Raw genomic sequence first — 18444 nt, 5'->3', positions numbered from 1 at the left:
TAATGGTTCCTGATGTCTTACTTATACATGTTATAACTTTTGACGAATTGCTCCAGGTTATAGACGTTTACAACAATCTGACACGAAACCGAGGCTAACAACAATCTGACACGAAACCGAGGCTAACAACAATCTGACACAAAACCGAGGCTCGCATTTCTACAACCTAAGTTTACATTACAGTTTACATTTAGACATTTTTACATTTTGTACATGATCAAGTTTTGTTATTGATTTATTGATTAAAAAACGTCTATTGACAAATATTTCATTTATATTCAGATCTAAAATAACTACAATTTATCGAATAAGAAGTTAAGGCAAATGATTCGCAAGGGGGTGGGGAGGGGATGCAAAATTTTTGAAATACCATTATAAAAAAGTTCAGACATAATGTTTTGCAATAGACACCTATATACGGGCCTAATAAAGATGTTGCAATGATAATTTTCCGTGCGCGTAGTGCGCCATGGTCCTTATAAACATGTATGATGGCAGTTGTATATAACGCCCCATTCTGACAGAAAGTGGCTGCGTATCTGTACATCCCGCACAGTCAAAACTAATGGTCACCTCATTTTAGCATGGATTGTTTTCTGCTGGATCATAGAACACAAAACATATACAGCTCTTAGAAATTACAACAAATAACTTTTAAAAACAGCAATTATACGAATCTTTCACACAAACAGAGTACGTGTACGTGTTCAGTATATTCGCACGTTAATTAAATAAATAAGATTTCTCCGTAGATATTTTATCTCCGGAAAGTCAGTTCCGATGTTTCGTCTTATCTTAGACACTTTCTATCTCCTTATATTATGCAAACCACGTGATTCAATGCAATTACAGAGTTGTAAGATGACAATAACGGTAATTTTGTCAGTTTTACTGCTTTTATTCACAATAATTCTTATGCATTTCTTGAAAAATTCGATTAAGATGAAGGTGAGATAAAACATTAAAATATCAACAAGGCGTCTTGTTTTGTCTTGGTAGCCTACTTCGGAACGATGTGTTTTAGGGAGCTACCATTTGATTTTTATGGGGGGGCTAGGATGAAAAATGTTGTCCTGCATTTTTTTTTAGTTGTAATCTCTGTCCTGCTTTTTTATTTTTCACTCTATTTGGTCCTGCCTTTTTTTTATTAGTTTATCCTGACTTTTTTTACCTAAATTGTCATCCTGCCTTTTTTTTTTGCAAAGTGTCTCATCCTGCCTTTTTTTTTTACTCAAAACTCCTGTCCTGCCTATTTTTTTCAAATTTCATCTTCCCCCCCCCCCCCCCATAAAAATCAAATGGTAGCTCCCTTATGGTATAATTGGCATATCTAGGTCATTTTATTTGGTTTTTAAGTACGGAGTTCATGGCAAAATAAGAAGAAAACCAGTTTGTTGAATATAGCTACTACAAACGTATAAGATATACATTGTGTAGTATTTATAATAAGAGACATTTTATTTTAAGAAACCAGTACACATTATATTTTACCATTAACATCTGTTATGTATAGGTGTTTTTTTGTGATCTCTACTAATAAAAAGAATATCCCTTTTGTAATCAATTTAGGACGTTCAAAAGTCCATACCATATAGTCAGCTATAAAAAAAAAAAAAAGGAAATAAAATCTATCTGTGGTCAATTTTGCCTAAAGGTATGAGTATTTAAATTTCTTCGTATACGTATATCACAAACGGAAAATTTTAGAAACGTACGTAATAAATCTTATCCATATCGATCAAACGACTTCTGTCAAATGCTTTTCTCGAGGGTAGCAGTCCGTAAGCAGCGATATCGTGCAAGTGAAGAAATTTTGTTTTTATGAACGACTGCATCGTATATAAATTTATATGCGATGAATCCATCGATTGGTGTTTGTTTAATGACCAGTGGCAAATAGTTGATGTAAACATGCCATTGTATTAAGAATGAGAGCAATTTAAAAAAAAGCAAAGTTGCTCGGCAGGACTTACATTGTAATGGCGAGAAATGAAACAGCAGATTAAAAATGTTATTTTTTGACGGGGAAAATTTAAACTGTCACAATAAAAAAGCTTTTTTTCATATTTTAACAACTCAATACAAAATATAAAAAAGAAGATGTGGTATGATTGCCAATGAGACAACTGTCCACAAGAGACCAAAATGACACAGACATTAACAATTAAAGGTCACCGTACAGCCTCCAACAATGAGCAAAGCCCATACCGCATAGTCAGCTATAAAAGGCCCCGATATGACAATGTAAAACAATTCAATTCAAAGCATTTTAAATTTTCTTAATTTTATCAAAACAACTTATTATATTAAATGCAATTTTCCTAACATCTACAAAATAGAAACAATTATATCTATTATCTTCAACTTAATGTTTAAAGCAATCATCAACAGATTTCAAGACCAAAAGTACTGAAAGGTGATATGTGTTAATTATTGTTGTATCTTCTTATTAAAGAACGAGAGTTGAGATACCTTTTTTATCTTCTAATTGGAGAAGAAGAAGAAAAAACACTTACCGTTTTTGGAATATATTTTAGACTTTTTCTCCAGCTGCTTTGGCGGAAATGGATTTTGCTTGTAGTGGCTGTCAATCAATAGAGGAACCTACGCTCCATCACTTATACTATATTTACATTTTAGCGCATATTTTTTTTTTATTTATCGTCAATAATGATTTGAAATTGATACAAATGACTTTATATGTTTACATGTACATGTTATTTATAGTTTCAATAAAAAAAAAGAGAGAGAAAAAAACATTAGTCAGTTAAAATTCCTTTGACAGCTTGTGTTTTGAGCAGGTGTATAAACAGATCGATATCGGAAGATATGTAAATAAATTAATTAAATGCTGTGGATTCATAATTATTTGTTGGATGCCAATTTTCGTTGATTTCGTTGGTACAAGGAAACCACGAATTTCAATATTCAACGAATTGAAAATGCTGTATGATTAAATGCATGTATGATTAAATGCAGACTCTTATCGGGGCCTTTTATACCTGACTATGTGGATAGTTGTCTCATTGGCAATCATACCACATCTTCTATTTTATATTTTAGAAAACCACATAATCAATATCAACGAAAATGGAAGTTTTCCTCAATTCAAAAAAATTGGCGCCCACGAAAATAAATGAAACCACTACAGTGTGCTATTATATGTACATGTATCATGTATCATATTCGTATAACACCCTGTGAGTGTCATAAAGATGCCGAATTTGGTGTTTTCATGCAACGTACTGAGAAATTTATCTTAGGGCTAAAGATGTACAATCTATCGCTGGAGAAGAGAATATAGCGAAAGTATAGCGCTGAAGATAGATAAGATAAGATAAGATAATAAAATTGAGAATGAAAATGGGGAATGTGCCAAAGAGACAACAACCCGACCATAGAAAAAAAAACAGCAGAAGGTCACCAACAGGTCTTCAATGTAGCGAGAAATTCCTGCTACCGGAGGCGTCCTTCAACTGGCCCCTTAACAAATATATACTAGTTTAGTGATAATGAACGCCATACTAATTTCCAAATTGTACACAAGAAACTAATACGTTTATTGCAATAAGCACAATTATGCTATAGCACATTTAAACATTACGACGAAGATGTAAAATATTTCGCTCAATAAATAATATTTGTGAGATGAAGATTTAACGTCTAGCATTCAAGAGGAAAAGCCAAGCGTTGGAATTGGAGAGCCGCACGCAGAAGATATATTGGCTTGCGCTTGAAATGTAAAGCCTTGCGTTAAAATTTTAACGTTCATCGCTGAAGATGAACTATTATATATGAAGACGACCACTGTAGATGCAAGTTATGACGCTGCATTTATGAAGTTCTGTTTTGAAATGTTAGTTCCATCGCTTTTGATATAATTCCAGGCGCGGGAGATATAAAGTCGTGCGATGTATGTAGATATGATGTCCATTACTGCAGAAGTACATCTGTCACAGAGGATATGATAAAAGTGCTCATTATTGAAGGCCGTACGGTGACCTATATTTGTTAATGTCTGTGTCATTTTGATCTTTTGTAGATAGTTGTCTCATTGGCAATCATACCACATCTTCTTTTTTATATATTAACATGAAATTGTAAAGTCCAATGCTGGGTACAAAAGATCAAGATAATGTGATGAAAAGTCAAGCGCTGTGGGTAAGAATTTTGGCGCTGGAGATTAACAATCAATCGCTGGAGACGTAAATAGTTATCACAGGTACCAGGCTTATAATTTAATACGCTAGACGCGCGTTTCGCCTACATAAGACTTATCAGTGACGCTCAGATAAAAAAAAGGTTACAAAGCTGAAGAGCATTGATGACCCAAAATTCCAAAATAGTTATGCTAAATACAGCTAAGGTAATCTATATATTCCTGGAGTAAGAAAATCCTTATTTTTTCGAAAAATTTAAAGTTTTGTTAACAGGAAATGTATGAAAATGACCATATAATTGATATTCATGTCAACACCGAAGTGCTGACTACTGGGCTGGTAAATTTCGACGTTTTAGGTGCTAACATCGATCGAGTAAAACGCCAGATGAGCAACGAGCAACGTATGAAAAAAAGAGATAGATTTGTTGTTTTTCGTAAGGGAGCTACCATTTGATTTTAATGGGGGGGGGGGGGGGGGGGTAGGATGACATTTGAAAAAAATAGGCAGGACAGGAGTTTTGAGTTAAAAAAAAAAAGGCAGGATGTGACACTTGCAAAAAAAAAAAGTCAGGACGACAATTTAGGTAAAAAAAGTCAGGATTAACTAAAAAAAAAAAAGGCAGGACCGATAAGGATGAAAAATAAAAAGGCAGGACAGAGATTACAGCTAAAAAAAATCCCCCCCCCCCATAAAAATCAAATGGTAGCTCCCTAAGATGTAGACATATTTTACATTTTTAAAAATACTAGTGTAAATTGTTTACTGTATTAATTACTCGGTCGTTTAATATGTATAAACCTGTTGTTACAAAATTATATTGATTTTAACAGTCTTATGAACATATGTGCATATAAGTTGTTTTAATCATTTTGCCGATAGGTTACTTTTACAGTTATTAAAGGGCCACATTTGACGTTTTCATTTGAAATTATTAATTTAGCATAACCCATTACGCGCATTACTTCAAATGGATGTAGCTTATTTGTAAACGGAAAAGTATTTTACACTCTAAAAAAAAACCGATCACGGAGATGGTAATAGGCTTGATTGGCAGCTGTGCAATGAACATTGTATTGTTTACCTATTGATTGGGTATAATATGTGTTTTGTTATTCAGTTAATATTCAGAAAAGTTTAGTCTTACGGGATTATTCAGCATTAAAAAGTCAGAGCTCGCTTTCTATTAAATACAAGGTAAGCTAAAGATCACAGTTTTATATTTGATTAGAGAAAGATATCTACAGTTTTATATTTGATTAGAGAAAGATATCTACAGTTTTATATTTGATTAGAGAAAGATATCTTTCTTTCAATTCTTTTTTAATTGTGCAAGTAAGGAACCTTTAATTGTACAAAACCTGACAGGTCCATATACCTTTATTCCTTTTAATTCCAATTAAAGAAAAACATTTACTTAGGCAACTTCTTGTTTAGGTCTGCGTAAATCCTGCATTTGTAGGTAGAAGTTGACTCGTGCACATTTACAAGCAGGGGCTTCTGTGACCCATAGACCCATTTTTCCATATATTTTTTTATATTGCATATATATACAGGAACTCGGTCTACGATAGAGGTCCCTTGCATATACATAAAATTGAGAATGGAATGAAATTAAATTGAGAATGGAATAAAATTAAAATTGAGAATGTGATAAAATCAAAATTGAGAATGAAAATAGGGAATGTGTTAAAAAGACAACAACCTGACCGAAGAGCAGATAACAACCGAAGGCTACCAATGGTTCTTTATGCAGAGAAAAGCCCCGCGTTTCAGCTGGCCCCTAAACATGTATGTCTACTGCATCGAAATGATAGTTTTAAACATATACTCAAATTTAAATACGTCGGATATCTTTTTTAAAGATAGTTCTTGTTTGTTTTTGTTTTCAGTGGTGCTTATATATTCTTCCACGTCCAGTCGTCTTTTCGTTAGAAAATTTTCTGCTTGGTATCTATATGATAAGTTAAGCCCTTTTCATCTTATTTTTATACATGTACTTTGTTTCGATATAGTATACCATTACGCCACTCTCCCTAGTAAAATGGTGGATCGGCGCCTTCGAAAATGTTTAAGCCCGTCACATTAGATATGAGCTTGTTATTGAGTGGTTGCCATTTATTACTTTTTCTCATATTTGTTTCACGTGAGTTGTTATAAATTTTGCCGTTATTTTGCTCGATTGAATTTTTGCCTGGGCTATAAAACGGTGTTTTTTTTTCTTTTTAGAAGAACGTTTTGTTGCTTTTTTTTTTGCTGACTTTAAACTTTGGGGATAATTGTCTCATACCACATCTCCTTATCTTCATACTGAGAGTTTTCTTTTGAATATTGACAAATGAAATATATATTCAATAAATAGGGCATATTTTGCACGTTGTCGAAATATGAAGTACACCAGGCCTGTTTTTTGTAGTACCAAACTTCTGGGAACCATCACTCCCGTATAGGCAATTAAATATGTTCAGAATGTTTCAGAACACCCGCATTTAACATGAAATTAGAAATGAAACTTAAAATATGGTCAAATTATTTAAACAAACAAGTTAAGCAATGTGATTAGGAATTACATGTAGCAGTTACGTATCTATTATTAGACATGTTACGAAAAGGTATATTCACGACGCTGAGGTTGACAAATTACATTTTAAATATGGGGACTGTATCAAAACACAAAATATATTACCTGTATATACATTGAATATAATTTATAAACTGCATTAATCCTTTTGGAGGCAATTCGTATGGAACGAATAATCAATGACATTTTTTTTGGGGGGGGGGGGGGGGGGGGGACGGGACGGACGGTGTGAATTCTTCGGCTAGTCCTTAATAGACCTTACAAATAATCAAAGTATTATAATCTGTTTTATACCTACTCGTGAATATATATGTAACGGTTACTTTTATATAGTTATGTAAAGCAAACAAAGGAGTGTATGTATTTTGATCCAGTTGTTTGCCACCTAAATTTTTATCTAACGGGGTATGTTTTAAAACACCTAAAATACGATTTTTATGCAATTTCAACTTGAAACTTATTGCATAATAGTTTTAGAAAATTTACTCCCGGTCATATAGCGGCGAAGGCATGTATTTTCTTCCTTTATTTCCTTCCAACTTTGTCTTAAATTAAACAGTTTCAGCTCAATTTGTATTTTCTTTATAAGGGGTTTGTGATTGATTGATTGTTGGTTGCTTAACGTCCAGTGGCAAATAGTTCATGCATGTTCAGAACGATAAGAGGTTTGAGTAAAATATGACTCACTACTCACCGGTTGAACATCCCTGCAGAGTTTCAAAAGCATTGCATAATGACTTTGCATTTACACCTTTTGCGGACATTGCATTCATACATAGGTGATTGTGGACAACAGAAATCAAATAAGATTAATTCGAAGTGGTTTCATATATAGGACACCAAAATGATGCCCAACAGTATTATCTATTGCCTTTAATTGGACCAGGTTTGGAGTTCGATTTCCCCAGAATTTTGTCATCTTAGCGGGAAAAAAATTATCCATGTCGATCGCCCCTCTTTATCCGCTACAGGCGCCATCAACCTAAGTTTGGGACGATCAATGCATTTGAATGGGGACATATGGTTTGAATCCCCCTTTTTTAAATGGCTGGATCCGCCCCTGCCAGCAATGATAACACAAAAGAAATTGTCATATAGGATGTTACATAATGAGACTCTAGATAAATGTGATTTGAAGTAACCAAGACGTGCAGAATTTTAATTTTACCTGTTTAAATCTATAATCAATGTTTTGACACCGTCCCCAAATTTAAAGTCTAATTTGTCAACCTCAGCGTCGAGAATATACCTTTTCGTAACATGTCTATTATAATATGCAATTTTCTTTATCATATGAAGCCATCAAATTACTATGAGTTGTTCTAAATAGATCTAAATGACACCACGAGCCAATTACTTTTATTGTCGGTGACGTCGTTGTATGTAAAGAACGCTTTAGGGAGCTACCATTTGATTTTTATGGGGGGGCTAAGATGAAAAATTTTGTCCTGCTTTTTTTTTTAGTTGTAATCTCTGTCCTGCCTTTTTATTTTTCACTCTATTCGGTCCTGCTTTTTTTTTTACTAGTTTATCCTGACTTTTTTTACACAAATTGTCATCCTGCCTTTTTTTTTAAAACCAAGTTGCTCATCCTGCCTTTTTTTTACTCAAAACTCCTGTCCTGCCTATTTTTTTCAAATTTCATCCTAGCCCCCCCCCCCCCCCCATAAAAATCAAATGGTAGCTCCCTTACAGCACTTAAATTACGACATACAGTCTGTTTAAACCAGAATCTACGCATTGTACGCACTAATTGTACACTCTTATATCAAAATAACATGACAATAAAATATATAGACTTTCGTCATTTTTTAACTAGTCACAAAGATAGGAAAATACTGGTTATTGCATGCCATTTGATTATTGCATTTCGGGTATAATTCAAAAGTACAAATGTATCTGTTATTTTGATTGGCTGGACGCAATCACGAGTCATCCAAAAAAACGTCACTGCAATGCATAGGAAACAAACGAATCTCCAGATATAACTCGCAATTTTATTGATGTAGCATATATATGAATGTAATTTTAGAATTGAAAGCTTCTATATGTCATTTTATAGGGTTTTAGAAGTGTTGATCGCGCTCATTTTTGGTTTGAAGTGTTTCCATGTTTCACATAAATTGAGCTTCTGTAATCACTTATATAATACGCTACATGTATAATAAAACTACAATAGATCTTTAAGAAAAGAGGGTGTGAAAGAGGTACTTCACAAAAATATTAACGCAAATCGTTTTTGGCGTCACGCTCGTATTGCTTAATCTGTTTCTGTCTTTAAACTGAATTGTAACAGCTGGTTTTTATTTCTTATTGTCATGGCTTTGTTTTGGTTCCCTTCGTATTTGGATATTGGATGTCTCTCAATATTTCCAGGTATATTATAAGGTTTGAACTCCATGCAGTTTCGCGGTTCTAATCGGATCAACAAAATACCAACAAGTGAGAATAAATAAAAATCCATTAAAACGTACGCTTTATGTCGGTTTTACACACAGGAAAATACAGATTGACTGAGTAAACTATAATTATTAAATACATGTATATCGTAATACCTCTGTATTTAAAGCAACCTCAAACTCACAAGTACTTTGTTTGTTTTTAAAATGAAAAAGAAAAAAAAGAGCAGTCTTTTCCCTCCTTTTTTTAGACTGTTTAGTATTTAGGGTAAATTTCGACATCTTTATAAACTATTTTGAATAATACGATATCGTTTAACTACAATGTCCACAGTACATGATTTTATGCAGAAAAGAAGACATAACAAATGAACGTTTTTGTAGTTTCAAACTGTAAAAAATAGGTGATTTTACCTTAAGATTATCAACCAAAATTATGAAACTACAGCGCACAACACTCTATTAAGTGCATTTAAATTACGGAAAAACGTTCATAATTCCTTTTGCCATTTTTTAGAATTGATCAGTGGATGATGATAATAACTGTAGACAAACAGCACATCGAAATAAAGCTACCAGAGAAGTAGGATCTGACCATAAACCATGAAACATTTAAACAAAAACTCACAACAACATTCCTAACTTTGGGTTAAAAAGAATCAAGAAATAAAATGTGACGGCCATTTTTCACCTTCTTCATTTACATAACATTTCTTAATACTACACGTACATTATGAGTTGACATTTCAAATTTTGAAAATGATTTTAAAAAATCGAATCCACGTTCCCATAACTTTGCGGGTGTCTTTTTTTTAGTAAAATACATCATCTATATTATCCCGGTTACGTATTGTTATAGCCTGTAGTGCTGCTATTGAACAAAATTTAAAAACTGGTATCCATTGTACTACTTCTACATGCATACTACACTCATTGCATTCAGGAATAAGAGTGAAGGCTGGTCGACTCGAAGTATGAAAGATTTGTCCAGATAAGGTGACATACATGTATCTTCCTATAGACTTAATCTCTAGTGCATGTACCCACAAGTACAGTATAGTTCAAAGCATTGTTTATATTCATATTAAACCAACATGGTGTTACATGAATAGTACTATTGTTCTTTGATCCTCGTTTGAGTTAACTTTTGTTGTGTTTAAAGGAGATCGTTAACTGATTTTTCTTAGTTATTGCACTTTCCAATCCCGCCGTTGACCGCCTGTCAACTTATAGGAAACACAAATAATGGGGAGCAAAGAATATTGCTCTAACTTTTTTTATTATATTGTTTGACCCTACTTCCTTGGACAAGAAAGTCATAAAAACACAATATTACAATATGCAATAGTAATGTAAAATGCCCCCTCCCCCTGTTCTAATGGGTGCTATAAACAGTTTCGTACTAAAAACTAGGGGTATTTCCCCAGTGAGATTTACATACTGATGGAATTTCCTGCTATTTATATACCACTAAATGAAAAAGTTGATTGTTTTTTATGTTCAATGTGAAAAACATATATTGAAGTTCAATTAAAATGCCACTTTTGTCAAGATTTAAAAAAAAAAATGTTTTTGTGACTTCCTACTATATGGGAGGCAACTCCATAAACAGCTGATTTTCACCTGTTGCAAAAAGCACTTTGATTTGTCAGGTAAGATAGCTCCTTTCGGAGCAGGCGAACGTAGGCTGAAACTACATTTTCTTAAATCAGCCGGATAAGCTCTTCGAAATGCGTATTATAAGAAATCTCAAATATATGCACAGGTTACTGATCCGTGTGTCCAAAGGTGGTCTGTTTTTAAGGTTTTTTAGGGGGAAAATGCCTAATTTCCAGCTGATAACTTGTACCAATTTGCATGTTTAAACAAGAGATGTTGGATTTTTTTTTATTTATTCAGAAAGTTCATAGAATTATCTTTCCATTGATGTATAGATATCTATATAACTATGAATATCTGACTTCTGCATGATGGGTCCACTATTACATGCCCTGTTACAGAATGACGTCACGTAAAAAACTGTTGATTGCACCCTTAAGGGACAAATATAAAATATAGTGATGTTTTAGCATAGAAATGTGTTAGCGAATGGAGTAAAATAATTCTGAAAAATATTGTACGGCATGTATACATTAATTTAAAAGCATCAGTTTAGTATATTTAATTCAAATGTTACAGATTTGTACATAGCAACCAGATATAAGAAAACCAGACTCTGTGCGAATATTGAAGTTTTTTCATTTTTTGCGACGTCATGATATTTTTATTCAATCTCTCATATATTTGGAACCAAAAGTTGCATATGAAAAGTGTAGATTTTCTCTACTTTGACCTTTACTCCTGATCAGTGTCACATAAATTTTTATTCATTATAATATTATATTTGGTACTTTTTATAGTCAAAAAGGTACACATGCCATTCCTAACAAAAACACTATTTCAATATTTTCTCAACTCAGCTATAACTTAGTTCATATAGTACTAGGGACAAAATCTATTTAAAGTAACTTTATTCATGCCTATTTCATAGTTTTTATTCTATTTATTCAAAAGAAACCCTATTTTATGATTTATTTTCTTTGTAAAACTGATGAAAATGTGATACAGGAAATGTTTGGAATTTGCCAGTTAAACTGTTTGCCACTGGCCAATATGCCACTACTGCGCGACATAAAAAAAGAGCTGTAGTTTCACTATTCGTGGTCACAATCCTTAAAGTAAGACATCATTTTAATCGGTATAGTGTACAGATTCAGAAAAGCTGAGAATTTTTTATATATCGCATACAAGGTTTTGCTTAAGGGTGCTATAAACAGTTTCGTACTAAAAACTAGGGGTATTTCCCCAGTGAGATTTACATACTGATGGAATTTCCTGCTATTTATATACCACTAAATGAAAAAGTTGATTGTTTTTTATGTTCAATGTGAAAAACATATATTGAAGTTCAATTAAAATGCCACTTTTGTCAAGATTTAAAAAAAAAAAATGTTTTTGTGACTTCCTACTATATGGGAGGCAACTCCATAAACAGCTGATTTTCACCTGTTGCAAAAAGCACTTTGATTTGTCAGGTAAGATAGCTCCTTTCGGAGCAGGCGAACGTAGGCTGAAACTACATTTTCTTAAATCAGCCGGATAAGCTCTTCGAAATGCGTATTATAAGAAATCTCAAATATATGCACAGGTTACTGATCCGTGTGTCCAAAGGTGGTCTGTTTTTAAGGTTTTTTAGGGGGAAAATGCCTAATTTCCAGCTGATAACTTGTACCAATTTGCATGTTTAAACAAGAGATGTTGGATTTTTTTTTATTTATTCAGAAAGTTCATAGAATTATCTTTCCATTGATGTATAGATATCTATATAACTATGAATATCTGACTTCTGCATGATGGGTCCACTATTACATGCCCTGTTACAGAATGACGTCACGTAAAAAACTGTTGATTGCACCCTTAAGGGACAAATATAAAATATAGTGATGTTTTAGCATAGAAATGTGTTAGCGAATGGAGTAAAATAATTCTGAAAAATATTGTACGGCATGTATACATTAATTTAAAAGCATCAGTTTAGTATATTTAATTCAAATGTTACAGATTTGTACATAGCAACCAGATATAAGAAAACCAGACTCTGTGCGAATATTGAAGTTTTTTAATTTTTTGCGACGTCATGATATTTTTATTCAATCTCTCATATATTTGGAACCAAAAGTTGCATATGAAAAGTGTAGATTTTCTCTACTTTGACCTTTACTCCTGATCAGTGTCACATAAATTTTTATTCATTATAATATTATATTTGGTACTTTTTATAGTCAAAAAGGTACACATGCCATTCCTAACAAAAACACTATTTCAATATTTTCTCAACTCAGCTATAACTTAGTTCATATAGTACTAGGGACAAAATCTATTTAAAGTAACTTTATTCATGCCTATTTCATAGTTTTTATTCTATTTATTCAAAAGAAACCCTATTTTATGATTTATTTTCTTTGTAAAACTGATGAAAATGTGATACAGGAAATGTTTGGAATTTGCCAGTTAAACTGTTTGCCACTGGCCAATATGCCACTACTGCGCGACATAAAAAAAGAGCTGTAGTTTCACTATTCGTGGTCACAATCCTTAAAGTAAGACATCATTTTAATCGGTATAGTGTACAGATTCAGAAAAGCTGAGAATTTTTTATATATCGCATACAAGGTTTTGCTTAAGGGTGCTATAAACAGTTTCGTACTAAAAACTAGGGGTATTTCCCCAGTGAGATTTACATACTGATGGAATTTCCTGCTATTTATATACCACTAAATGAAAAAGTTGATTGTTTTTTATGTTCAATGTGAAAAACATATATTGAAGTTCAATTAAAATGCCACTTTTGTCAAGATTTAAAAAAAAAAAAATGTTTTTGTGACTTCCTACTATATGGGAGGCAACTCCATAAACAGCTGATTTTCACCTGTTGCAAAAAGCACTTTGATTTGTCAGGTAAGATAGCTCCTTTCGGAGCAGGCGAACGTAGGCTGAAACTACATTTTCTTAAATCAGCCGGATAAGCTCTTCGAAATGCGTATTATAAGAAATCTCAAATATATGCACAGGTTACTGATCCGTGTGTCCAAAGGTGGTCTGTTTTTAAGGTTTTTTAGGGGGAAAATGCCTAATTTCCAGCTGATAACTTGTACCAATTTGCATGTTTAAACAAGAGATGTTGGATTTTTTTTTATTTATTCAGAAAGTTCATAGAATTATCTTTCCATTGATGTATAGATATCTATATAACTATGAATATCTGACTTCTGCATGATGGGTCCACTATTACATGCCCTGTTACAGAATGACGTCACGTAAAAAACTGTTGATTGCACCCTTAAGGGACAAATATAAAATATAGTGATGTTTTAGCATAGAAATGTGTTAGCGAATGGAGTAAAATAATTCTGAAAAATATTGTACGGCATGTATACATTAATTTAAAAGCATCAGTTTAGTATATTTAATTCAAATGTTACAGATTTGTACATAGCAACCAGATATAAGAAAACCAGACTCTGTGCGAATATTGAAGTTTTTTAATTTTTTGCGACGTCATGATATTTTTATTCAATCTCTCATATATTTGGAACCAAAAGTTGCATATGAAAAGTGTAGATTTTCTCTACTTTGACCTTTACTCCTGATCAGTGTCACATAAATTTTTATTCATTATAATATTATATTTGGTACTTTTTATAGTCAAAAAGGTACACATGCCATTCCTAACAAAAACACTATTTCAATATTTTCTCAACTCAGCTATAACTTAGTTCATATAGTACTAGGGACAAAATCTATTTAAAGTAACTTTATTCATGCCTATTTCATAGTTTTTATTCTATTTATTCAAAAGAAACCCTATTTTATGATTTATTTTCTTTGTAAAACTGATGAAAATGTGATACAGGAAATGTTTGGAATTTGCCAGTTAAACTGTTTGCCACTGGCCAATATGCCACTACTGCGCGACATAAAAAAAGAGCTGTAGTTTCACTATTCGTGGTCACAATCCTTAAAGTAAGACATCATTTTAATCGGTATAGTGTACAGATTCAGAAAAGCTGAGAATTTTTTATATATCGCATACAAGGTTTTGCTTAAGGGTGCTATAAACAGTTTCGTACTAAAAACTAGGGGTATTTCCCCAGTGAGATTTACATACTGATGGAATTTCCTGCTATTTATATACCACTAAATGAAAAAGTTGATTGTTTTTTATGTTCAATGTGAAAAACATATATTGAAGTTCAATTAAAATGCCACTTTTGTCAAGATTTAAAAAAAAAAAATGTTTTTGTGACTTCCTACTATATGGGAGGCAACTCCATAAACAGCTGATTTTCACCTGTTGCAAAAAGCACTTTGATTTGTCAGGTAAGATAGCTCCTTTCGGAGCAGGCGAACGTAGGCTGAAACTACATTTTCTTAAATCAGCCGGATAAGCTCTTCGAAATGCGTATTATAAGAAATCTCAAATATATGCACAGGTTACTGATCCGTGTGTCCAAAGGTGGTCTGTTTTTAAGGTTTTTTAGGGGGAAAATGCCTAATTTCCAGCTGATAACTTGTACCAATTTGCATGTTTAAACAAGAGATGTTGGATTTTTTTTTATTTATTCAGAAAGTTCATAGAATTATCTTTCCATTGATGTATAGATATCTATATAACTATGAATATCTGACTTCTGCATGATGGGTCCACTATTACATGCCCTGTTACAGAATAACGTCACGTAAAAAACTGTTGATTGCACCCTTAAGGGACAAATATAAAATATAGTGATGTTTTAGCATAGAAATGTGTTAGCGAATGGAGTAAAATAATTCTGAAAAATATTGTACGGCATGTATACATTAATTTAAAAGCATCAGTTTAGTATATTTAATTCAAATGTTACAGATTTGTACATAGCAACCAGATATAAGAAAACCAGACTCTGTGCGAATATTGAAGTTTTTTAATTTTTTGCGACGTCATGATATTTTTATTCAATCTCTCATATATTTGGAACCAAAAGTTGCATATGAAAAGTGTAGATTTTCTCTACTTTGACCTTTACTCCTGATCAGTGTCACATAAATTTTTATTCATTATAATATTATATTTGGTACTTTTTATAGTCAAAAAGGTACACATGCCATTCCTAACAAAAACACTATTTCAATATTTTCTCAACTCAGCTATAACTTAGTTCATATAGTACTAGGGACAAAATCTATTTAAAGTAACTTTATTCATGCCTATTTCATAGTTTTTATTCTATTTATTCAAAAGAAACCCTATTTTATGATTTATTTTCTTTGTAAAACTGATGAAAATGTGATACAGGAAATGTTTGGAATTTGCCAGTTAAACTGTTTGCCACTGGCCAATATGCCACTACTGCGCGACATAAAAAAAGAGCTGTAGTTTCACTATTCGTGGTCACAATCCTTAAAGTAAGACATCATTTTAATCGGTATAGTGTACAGATTCAGAAAAGCTGAGAATTTTTTATATATCGCATTCAAGGTTTTGCTTAAGGGTGCTATAAACAGTTTCGTACTAAAAACTAGGGGTATTTCCCCAGTGAGATTTACATACTGATGGAATTTCCTGCTATTTATATACCACTAAATGAAAAAGTTGATTGTTTTTTATGTTCAATGTGAAAAACATATATTGAAGTTCAATTAAAATGCCACTTTTGTCAAGATTTAAAAAAAAAAAAATGTTTTTGTGACTTCCTACTATATGGGAGGCAACTCCATAAACAGCTGATTTTCACCTGTTGCAAAAAGCACTTTGATTTGTCAGGTAAGATAGCTCCTTTCGGAGCAGGCGAACGTAGGCTGAAACTACATTTTCTTAAATCAGCCGGATAAGCTCTTCGAAATGCGTATTATAAGAAATCTCAAATATATGCACAGGTTACTGATCCGTGTGTCCAAAGGTGGTCTGTTTTTAAGGTTTTTTAGGGGGAAAATGCCTAATTTCCAGCTGATAACTTGTACCAATTTGCATGTTTAAACAAGAGATGTTGGATTTTTTTTTATTTATTCAGAAAGTTCATAGAATTATCTTTCCATTGATGTATAGATATCTATATAACTATGAATATCTGACTTCTGCATGATGGGTCCACTATTACATGCCCTGTTACAGAATGACGTCACGTAAAAAACTGTTGATTGCACCCTTAAGGGACAAATATAAAATATAGTGATGTTTTAGCATAGAAATGTGTTAGCGAATGGAGTAAAATAATTCTGAAAAATATTGTACGGCATGTATACATTAATTTAAAAGCATCAGTTTAGTATATTTAATTCAAATGTTACAGATTTGTACATAGCAACCAGATATAAGAAAACCAGACTCTGTGCGAATATTGAAGTTTTTTAATTTTTTGCGACGTCATGATATTTTTATTCAATCTCTCATATATTTGGAACCAAAAGTTGCATATGAAAAGTGTAGATTTTCTCTACTTTGACCTTTACTCCTGATCAGTGTCACATAAATTTTTATTCATTATAATATTATATTTGGTACTTTTTATAGTCAAAAAGGTACACATGCCATTCCTAACAAAAACACTATTTCAATATTTTCTCAACTCAGCTATAACTTAGTTCATATAGTACTAGGGACAAAATCTATTTAAAGTAACTTTATTCATGCCTATTTCATAGTTTTTATTCTATTTATTCAAAAGAAACCCTATTTTATGATTTATTTTCTTTGTAAAACTGATGAAAATGTGATACAGGAAATGTTTGGAATTTGCCAGTTAAACTGTTTGCCACTGGCCAATATGCCACTACTGCGCGACATAAAAAAAGAGCTGTAGTTTCACTATTCGTGGTCACAATCCTTAAAGTAAGACATCATTTTAATCGGTATAGTGTACAGATTCAGAAAAGCTGAGAATTTTTTATATATCGCATACAAGGTTTTGCTTAAGGGTGCTATAAACAGTTTCGTACTAAAAACTAGGGGTATTTCCCCAGTGAGATTTACATACTGATGGAATTTCCTGCTATTTATATACCACTAAATGAAAAAGTTGATTGTTTTTTATGTTCAATGTGAAAAACATATATTGAAGTTCAATTAAAATGCCACTTTTGTCAAGATTTAAAAAAAAAAAAATGTTTTTGTGACTTCCTACTATATGGGAGGCAACTCCATAAACAGCTGATTTTCACCTGTTGCAAAAAGCACTTTGATTTGTCAGGTGAGATAGCTCCTTTCGGAGCAGGCGAACGTAGGCTGAAACTACATTTTCTTAAATCAGCCGGATAAGCTCTTCGAAATGCGTATTATAAGAAATCTCAAATATATGCACAGGTTACTGATCCGTGTGTCCAAAGGTGGTCTGTTTTTAAGGTTTTTTAGGGGGAAAATGCCTAATTTCCAGCTGATAACTTGTACCAATTTGCATGTTTAAACAAGAGATGTTGGATTTTTTTTTATTTATTCAGAAAGTTCATAGAATTATCTTTCCATTGATGTATAGATATCTATATAACTATGAATATCTGACTTCTGCATGATGGGTCCACTATTACATGCCCTGTTACAGAATGACGTCACGTAAAAAACTGTTGATTGCACCCTTAAGGGACAAATATAAAATATAGTGATGTTTTAGCATAGAAATGTGTTAGCGAATGGAGTAAAATAATTCTGAAAAATATTGTACGGCATGTATACATTAATTTAAAAGCATCAGTTTAGTATATTTAATTCAAATGTTACAGATTTGTACATAGC

General features: G+C 32.5%; 1 protein-coding gene and 1 long non-coding RNA gene across 2 annotated transcripts in view; one reads left to right on the top strand and one right to left on the bottom strand.

Annotated features, from left to right (window-relative positions):
* The first annotated feature begins 5230 nt into the window (after positions 1-5230).
* LOC139495258 (G-protein coupled receptor daf-37-like) overlaps positions 5231-18444 on the top strand; it is a 50090-nt gene continuing 36876 nt past the window's right edge. The window contains exon 1 of the mRNA XM_071283527.1: positions 5231-5357. The gene's annotated coding sequence lies outside the window, so the exon portion shown is untranslated. The remainder of the gene's footprint in view (positions 5358-18444) is intronic.
* Positions 8183-8361, bottom strand: LOC139494773 (uncharacterized). The gene is made up of 2 exons (XR_011657143.1): positions 8254-8361; positions 8183-8223 (listed from the first exon to the last, which is right to left on the bottom strand). It is a non-coding gene; the product is annotated as an uncharacterized lncRNA (long non-coding RNA).

Source organism: Mytilus edulis, chromosome 11 (assembly GCF_963676685.1).
Source record: "Mytilus edulis chromosome 11, xbMytEdul2.2, whole genome shotgun sequence".
Lineage (NCBI taxonomy): Eukaryota > Metazoa > Mollusca > Bivalvia > Mytilida > Mytilidae > Mytilus > Mytilus edulis.
The sequence above is the reverse complement of the archived record's forward strand: the minus strand, read 5'-3'. Positions and strand labels throughout refer to the sequence as shown.